This window comes from Taurulus bubalis, assembly GCF_910589615.1.
Source record: "Taurulus bubalis genome assembly, chromosome: 6".
Classification (NCBI taxonomy): domain Eukaryota; kingdom Metazoa; phylum Chordata; class Actinopteri; order Perciformes; family Cottidae; genus Taurulus; species Taurulus bubalis.
Genome location: NC_136594.1, coordinates 6,655,318 through 6,664,717, shown reverse-complemented (window position 1 = coordinate 6,664,717; position 9,400 = coordinate 6,655,318).

The following is a 9,400-nucleotide window of genomic DNA, read 5'->3' as shown; positions in this document are numbered from 1 at the left end:
AAACATAATCAGCTCCTAGTTGGTCTCCTAACTCAGTCGTTCTAAAATGGGGGTGCACCCCTGGGGGTACGTGAAGGCACTCCAGGGGGTACGTGAGATTTTTAAAATAAATATATTTAAAATGAGCATCCATTAAAAAATCCTTTGAAAATAGTTATTTAATAAATATTCAATAAAATAAAAGTGTAAGTTCATGAACTGAATTGTATATATTCTATATTAAATCAGACACTTATTGCACAGCGCTGTGTATTACTTTTTTTTTTTCAACCAAAAATGCAAAAATGCTTTCCACTGGTCAGGGTGTAGTCAGCTAAAAAACATATTTCACAGGGGGCACTTCACTGAAAAAAGGTTGAGAACCACTGTTCCAACTCATTAGTCACATTTGGACATGGTCTCTACTGCCAGGGTTATTTCCCCAAATACAGTCCCCTTTTTTGTTCACGAACACGCTTTACATCATGCACCATTCTTGCATCCAGTCATTGGATTTGTGTTCCTCGACTACTGTTCTCACACCAGAGCTGACCCCACAGAGAGAGCAAACAAAACTTTACATGTCTTGGGAAGGATTTGGATGGCTGGGCCCCGACTGCTGGGTCACGTTGTACTTGTACCGAGAAAGCCAGACAGACATTTGCACCCTCTTTGCGTCCTCTGGGGATGAGCAGAGTGGCCTCTAGCTCTTGAGTCAAATGACTTGCGAGTGGCTGCAGCTGAAGGAAAGAAGCAGCTGGATGAAGATATGTGGTGACCTGCACTTCAAACTAGGATTGTGCAACATTGATATCCTTTCCTCCATCAGCGTTTGTCAGAGGTGACTTACATGTTGGATGGTTATGGTGGTGGGTCAGGCGAAGTATCCTGACTTTGATGATCATATGTCTTTTCTTTTGGTGCCATTGATTGCCATGACATTTGGGCCACACATGCATGGTCCCAAGAGGACGAACCCTAATGACCTTGGTGATAGCTTGGTGATGGCAATGTGGTTTCCTACGCTGTTGGGCATTTTTAAATTTGCCTTTGCCAGAAGTCCTCGTAGGTTAAGGCAACACACCTGTTTGGTTAGGTTAAAAATAAAAAAAATTCTGGCAGAAAGCCCTGAAGGAAAATTTCTCCCGTGAGCAAAATGAGCCAAACAGTTGAGGAAACGAGTGCTAGATAATCACGGCACAGTGGGTTCATGACTAGGCTTGAGGGGGAAAAAATAACGCAACTAGCATGGTGACCAAAGTAAAGATTATAACTGCTTAACATCAGCTTGTTAACGTTGTCACTGTAAGCATAGCATGCTGGCATAAGCATTTACCTCAAAGCTAGAAGCTTAAAGCCTCAGAGAGCCACTAACATGGGTGTAGACTCGTAGTCTTGTTCCTTGCATTCATACGTTCAGAACTATTGGATTTTCAGTGTCTTACTCAAAGTTTCTTTGAGATGTGGACAGGAGGATCACCGACCCTCTGACCAACCGGACGTATTATTTTCGTCATTGCCAGGGAGTCAATTGTCTGGGGAACCGCTATGACTGCGGCAAAAAAAACTACTTTTGCAAAAAGTAAGATGTCAGTGAAACATGTTCTAAGTCTCAGCACAGAAGGAAGCTCCCATAGCTTCTATATCCCGGCAGACAAGCTCGGATAATGTCTCAGTGATTAAGTAAGCGAGATCTGACACAGGCTGAGTGCCTCCCACCGGCAGCAGACATTACAGTCAGCATGAAGCTCTTCAAACACCTTGGACAGCTCCTGCACTGCTGACAGATCCAAAATCAGCACCACGGACAGAGACACAGCAATACAACCCCTGTGTCACTCTGCGGAGTAAAGTCACAAATCTGCTGGCTTTATGTCTCTTCAGCTACATTAATCTGAACAACACTTGGATCTTGTTCATGCGTTCACAGCAGAAAACACTATATTGGGTGAAACAAATGAAATGAATGGATATTGTTGTAGTTGCCACAGTGGGTAGGAGTTAAAGTTAATTCATATTTAGTGTGCAGAGCCAGTGGGGGACATGCATCAGGCCCTGTGGTACTTTTCAGTCTCACAAAGAAGAAATACGTTGTGCTCTCGGCCTCCTGTTGAGTCTCCGGTTTGACTTTTACTCCTGGTGTGAACATATTTCAATACAAACTCGCGCAAGGATTCCTCTTGCATTTTGTGGACTTCCGGGCTTTTTTCCCTGTCCATGTGATGAAGTAAGTGAACGGAGTTTAAAAGCATCAGGGTTCACCTCGACTGCATAGATGACTTCATTTTTAAACATCCATGCGGTTACAAGTACATCATTTATGGCCTCAGGCAACGGCGCTGAAAGGTCGGCTTACTCCACTGAAAGACCTGTTTGACACTGACAAGTACTTTAACCAATTGCTTACTCAACGCTACTTCCTACCTTGAGAAAAATACACAGTGAGGTTCAGTGTGAGTTTCACTACAAGTCCATCAAAACTAAGAATTATTTTTCCAATATACCATGCGTTCTGTCCAAAGGTGTCTGGTTACTGTGTCTTGCCTTCAACAGGGTGGCATCTGAGGCTGTTGGCATAGAGATAAAAATAATCCAGAGGAAAGTGTTCTTTAGTAGCTGTTTCTGGAGATTTCAGCAGACGTTTGCTCAGCTGGCATCAAACTGCAGATGTTCAAATTTGAATTTTCGGAGCATTTTAAGGACTTCTTGTTCACGCTGGCTAAAAAGTTGACACCATCTGTTTAGGAAGATCATGTCATACAATAGAAAGCTCCAGAACAGCTGCTAGTGGAGCTTGTGTTGACATTGTTTTGTCAGCTGTTGTTTCTCAAGGTCAAGAATTCACTCTCACCATTACAATATTTTCATAAAGTTCCTCCAGAACAAAATATTTACACAATTTAGATAAGTAACACACACAAATTAAAAACACAATATATATACAGTATATCATATTTATATTATTCTTGTTTTTCTTGTTTTATTGCTAATAATATAAGTATGTATTGTGTTGGCATGACCTCACCGAGTCCCTAGACTCTAATATTTACATCGCACACCACAAAGACACAATGTCTTGCACTTGCTGTGATTTAATGTCAAATAAAGCGAGCTAAACTCAAACTTTCCTCTCTCAACTCACAAACATAAATGGACAGACAGATTTATGTCCTCTGAGCTGCAAATTATTCATTCAATATTTTGTTGTTTTTAGTTTTTAGTTGTCTGCCGGCAGCTGACAAGAGCACTAAACATTGTTGTCGATGCTCACGCTCACCCACAAGGTCAGTCATGTTGTAAACAGGAGTCTTTGAAGAGATGAAACTGCTGGTAATTTATAGGTACAGCTCTGACAAATGGCTGTTTCCAGGAGGTAATGAGTAAAACAACAAGATGAATGCTATCTTTTACAGCGAGTAATGACGAAGATATTACCTTTTCATGGATGCCAAACTTGATACTTTCAATAATAAAACAAAGACGCTCTGCATATTAGAACAAGGTTTCATATGATTGTTAATTTAGTCACACACATGCACACGCTTTTCCTCGTTCATCCGTCACAGGCCGCTGCGGTTGTGGAGAGGAGGGTGATGCTGAGGGGACGATGCCCAGCAGCGAGAACTCTCTCCCGGGGAGGGCTGAGTGCCTCTCCCTCTCTCCCGCCTGGAGCTTCATCATTTATAGACGAGACAAAATAAAACAAACACAACAAAACGGCGTGAAGTCTGAGAGCTGCGGCTCTCACATTTACGAGCTCTCACACATGGAGAGGGTAGCTGGAGATGCACACGGAGCAGAGTTTGTCCAACTCCTTGTTCCTGCCTCCCAGCATCCCTCAGCAAGCAGCAGTCAGGTGGAAACTCACTATTAGAATAACAACAATGCTGCACACTGTGCATGTGTGCGTCGGGATGGATGTAACATTAATGGTGCGCTTAGCCAGGTTATTAAAGCTAAATTTACTCTAAATGTTCCGTGTCTATTTCTGCACCTGGAAGTACCCTGATTAGCATATAGCTATTAGCATAAGCATAGCCTGGCACTATTTATGTGTGTGAGCGAGAGAGAGAGAGAAAAGTGAGGCAGGGACTGGTCGTCAGTCACGCACGATATCTCTCTGTTTGGGATTTATAGCTTTCTACCAGGGAAGCCATGTTGCTTTTGTTGCTCAAACTGAGCTGACTGACAGGGACTGTGGCGTCAATCAGACATCATCTGTCAGCCAGCGGAAAGTCCACCATCAGAGCCGCAAAAAAGGAGCTGTTTATCCTGGATATTAAAGAGGGACTCCAGTGTTTCAGTACAGCTCCTCCATAAAGTCTGAAGACTTGCAAGGCACAGATTAAAGAAAGGAGGGTTACGGTTGAAAGCAGCAGAGGCTGACATGTTCACTCACTTTGAGTGCTTAACAAGAGTTATGGTCCACACATGGGGCTCCATGGGCCCTCCGCTGGTTAGTGCCTTTCAACCTCTGCACAATGCCGTCTTAACACAAGCTAAGCTAACCTTCTGCTGGGTGTAGCTTCAAATTTACCACACAGGTATGAGAGTGGTATCAATCTTTTGGTTGAAGTCTTGACAACGAAGTGAATGAGCATATTTACAAAACTGTTACGGCATTAACGCATGTAGCTCAGCTAAACATTCATGATAAATATATTTATAGAAAGAAAACATCATTCTAACATCAAGCAGCTGAATGAGCAAACAAAGAAAACAGGCAAACAATTTGGCGTCTTGCTACATCTTGTCACTATACGACCAAAACTCACTGAACCAGCAGCTGAAGAGGAGAAAAAAATAAACATTATTTTAGACAGCCGTAACTACAAATCATGTCTTAACTAACGGCAAGCTGGGAGCTACACCAATATCTCTGGATATCTTTTTAAAGGGGATTCCAGCCGTCTGTTTTAATTTGCATGGATGAACATTGCACACTGCACTCCTCCAAAACAGCCTTCCATGTAATAACAGAGTGTATGTCTCCATCTGCTGGATGAATTGTGATACTGCACTCATCCTAATGACATTGGCCTTCAATATATGCATGAGGCAAATAGACCAAATGGGTAATGGTTTTCCTTTAACGGCAACTTGTATAGAGGTCTGATGATTGATTTTTTTCAAACAAAGCCATGAAAAGTTATTTTTAGATTAATTTAATGTGAGTGGTATTAATATGTATGTGAGTTGTAGAGGGAGATGAGTAAAGTCAGATGATTTGCCCTTAAATGATGTCATTCACAGTAAGTAAGTAAGTAGGTAAGTAAGTAAGACTGATAGTTTTAAAATAATAAAAGGCTGCGGAGTCAGAAATAAGTGAGTTTACCTTCCAAGACCTCTGTAGTTCCTCATCTCTGCTAAACTTTCCATTGTGCGTCCAACAACGTTGGTGGAGTGGAAAACTGTCTAAACTGGAGAAGCACTGTTTTAAATATGGCATTGATGTATTTACAGTACATTTACATTGTTGAGTTAGATGGATGGCTATAAAAAATTCTAAACTTAAAACACTTGGTATGAGTCTGGGCTGTCAATCAAGCATCATCTGTCAACATTTACTAAAGCCTGAAGAAAGTCCACCATCAGAGCTGTGAAAGGAGCCGCTTCATCCCGATTCAGACGCCCAGAACAAAACATCTGCACACTCTGACTACATAACAGCACTGAAGGCAAAATCCAGATCCAAACTGCTTGTTCCTCCTACCCTCCTTCCCCTGCTGGATGGATGACTTTGACAGTAAAATGCTGTCAATTGCCATCAAATCAGTGTGAACAAGGACTCCTGCATCATAGAAAGGCTTGAATGCCAACATGGTGAGAAAACATTGAACTGTTTTTATTTTCCTTTCCCTCAAACTCAAGATATCCAGGGTTCACATTGTCCTGCAGAAACACACACACACACACACACACACACACACATACACACATACACACTCTCTCTTTTACACAAAGTGAGTGCTGACCGCTGGAGGCTGAGAATAGATGTTCTAAGTTGGATGCAGTTGATGTAACTATTATTTCTCCTCTCTTTCTGCTCTACTCTCCCCTGGTTCATGCTACACCTATCTCGTCTTCTTCTCCCTCCTCCTCTGCTGCTGCTCTCTCATTTCTCTCTATTCATCTCCTCTATATCTCTCCTGCGCGCTCTTCTTCCTCCCCTTTCCTCTCCTCTGACTAGGCTCAACTCACTCCAGTATTTTTAGTATTTGTGAGTAGGCGTCGCCAGGTCCTTATGAATTTTCATGGGTTTGTTTAGTGTGTAGGCTGACACGCTGCTCTCTCCCTCTCTCTCTCTCACTCTTCTTCTATCTATCTAGCTCTCTCGCACATACAATCACAGCATTTTAAGAATACAAGCATACATGCAAATACACACACACACACACACACACACGTGTTAAGTGTGTAGGCTGACTGCTAGTTAATGAGGATGTTTGAAGTCTCTGGAAGAGCCAACAGCCTACAGCGGGCTTGTCAAAGTCAACGCTATCACCCTCATCGTCCTGACTTATGCTTCTCATTTGACTGACTCCTCTCCAGCCGCGGGGTTGCTCCGATGCAGACGTACTTTCAAGAAATTAATCATCTTCATTTATCTGCTTAATCTCACACCACATACACTGAGTTATGTATATATATATATATATGTATATTGTATGAGCGTTACTTCAGGGGTACAGGGAACATGCATTCTTCTCCTGTGTGTTACAGTAATTACATTACCAGCTTGACATGTGGGGCTCAATTCTATTAATTAAATAAGAGGCTTGTGTCTGAGTGTGTGTTGTTACTCCGTCCATTAGATACGAGCATATGGATCACGTCAGGAAGAATTAGGCCGCTGTGGTCCTCACACCCCGTCTCAGAGGAAGCGGCAAACAGATGAGGACACACACTCTTGTGAGCACAGACGTATAGGTCTGTGTGGACACGCTGTAGTGGAGAGTGATGTTTTCCCCATGAGAGTCATTTCAAATAAAGTCTGGACGGCTGTGGCGGGACTCTCTCTCCTCCTTCCTCCTTCTCCTCTAGCTGCAGCTGGTCTATGGCTTGTGACAGATCTTTCAGCCTCGGTGTGTGCTGATTTGCACCATGCAAAAGTGTGTGTGTGTGTGTGTGTGCGTCTGAGTGTGTGTTCTTGTCTACGTGCTCCTCTCTGCTCCCCTTTCCTGTCCCACTTCAGCCCAGATTAGACCGTCCGTCTCCTGAGGGAGACAAAAATAAAAAAATAAAGCTTTTTACCAGAACACTGATCTAAACACACACACACATATTGCACACACACACAAGCACACACTCACACAGTCATGCTGAGCGTCATAATGAAAGCATTCCGCGAGTGGGGCAGAGAGAGCTTTTGCAGCAGGATCCTAAAAAGTCCTTTTAGTAGTCAGCAGCCTGCAGAGATAAATAGATGTATAGATAGAGATATATGATATATATAGAGAGAGAGATAGATAAATAAAAGGTTGTTTATCCTCCTCCAGCACAACCTGCTTTATTTCTTTGGTACTTTAATGAGAATACTTTCTATTTCAACATTTACCTCCTGAAGTTGATGCTAGCAGCTGTGTGAGGCTGTAACATAGACGGTTTATAAGAAGGGCATGTAGTCACGGTGACGTCAGCAATTGGTTTGTGGACGGGATTGGCGTTTTGAAGCCTAATTTCGGCCATCGCCATGTCGGCTTTTGGCCGTCGCCATCTTTTTTTGCAATCAGAAATTACACAAGAGGGTGTAAATACAGAATACAATATTTTTAGGCCACCAAAATGTTATAATCGACTTTTCACAAATTGAAAACACAGTGTAAAAGGTTTAAAGTTGTCAGAGCAAAACACGGGAAACTTACAGATTGCACAACGTTGTGGAAGCGACCTGTCAATCACAAGGTAGCCCCGCCCTGCTTTATTGTCTATTTTACTCTAAATGAAGCATTTACTGAATGAACACCATGTTTTATTGAAACTAGCAACTGAGACATAAACTCATGTATAAATAAATCAAGTGAGAAGTAGAGTCATTTTTTCATAGACTTCTATACAATCAGACTTCTTTTTGCAACCATTTAGGAGTCGCCCCCTGCTGGCCATGAGAGATAATTCAGGTTTAAGACACTTCAGCATTGGCTTCACTTTTAGGACTTGGAAGTTTGCCGCCTGTGCTGTATTCAGACAAGCAATGCGTTTAGATAAATACAAACATCAGCCCGCTCATATTTAGTAGGCATAATGTTGACAATGTTCACAGATAGTTTTGTGTGTTAGCATGTTAACATTAGCTAAATAGCGCTTAACTCAAAGTGCAGCTGAGGCCCATTTTTGCAGTTATTTGGTCATAAAAACACACATAACATGTTTTGCTGATGATGTCGGCACTAGAAGAAACATGTAAGAATTGCGAGAGTTATTGCAGTTCATCCTGAGGGGAGCATGAATGTCTAGTACCCAACTTTTCAATCTAATTATTGTTGAGACATTTCACTCAAAACTGCAAACCAGTGCTGATGCAAGTGGAAAAGTCATTCTGGATTCATCCTCTGAGGATCAAGAATGAAAGTTTTATGGCAATCCAGCTAATAGTTTGTGAGATATTTCAGTGCCCGACCAACAGAATCATGCTGCTAGCAGACAAAAAGTTCATTCATTAACAATTTATGAACTCAACTTATTAACTGCAGACATGATGGCTTATTAGAAAGTGAGAAACCTCTGACTTACGGACTTCCTAATAAGCCATTAAGTTTACAGTAATGTTATCATTAATTAAGGCAACCCAAAAGTTGAAAGTTAATTTCCCTGGACCTTAGAAATAGTCGTCTGACCAAAGAATCTTGAGTCACGGTCTGGTGTGTATCCTCCGACGGGACTTACTTTGTTGTTGATCTTTAATTACAGTTTTGACATGTTAGTCACTTCTCTAAAGAAGAGCTGCAGAGCACCCTTGACAACTTATCGGAGGGTGAGAAACCCAGTGTAGCCACTTTATAATGAGTGTAAGTCATTGAAGGAGTCGTGGTAAATACGCTCTCTTGCAGAGAGCTTATGATACATATGAAGCTTCCACTTACAGCTTACTAATTAGCTTAGCTCAGCATAAATACTTAAACAAGGGGGAAACAGCCTGGCTCTGTCCAAACATAACAAAATTGTGGTGTATATGCTAAATTGAGTTTAAAGAGGAACTACGGCCATTTAAAAAATGATATTCCTCTGGTCTAAGACAATCCAAAAACATTATTGAACTCCCTCTGAGACCCTATTTCAGGACTTGACAATAGAATAAAGCATATATATGAGTCTTCTATTTATTGTCTATGAAGCAGCTCCAGACTCCCGATCTGAAACCCGATGACATCACAGGTTTGAGACTCACTGCTGTGGTTTCAGGCTTTAAAAGAGAAGCTCA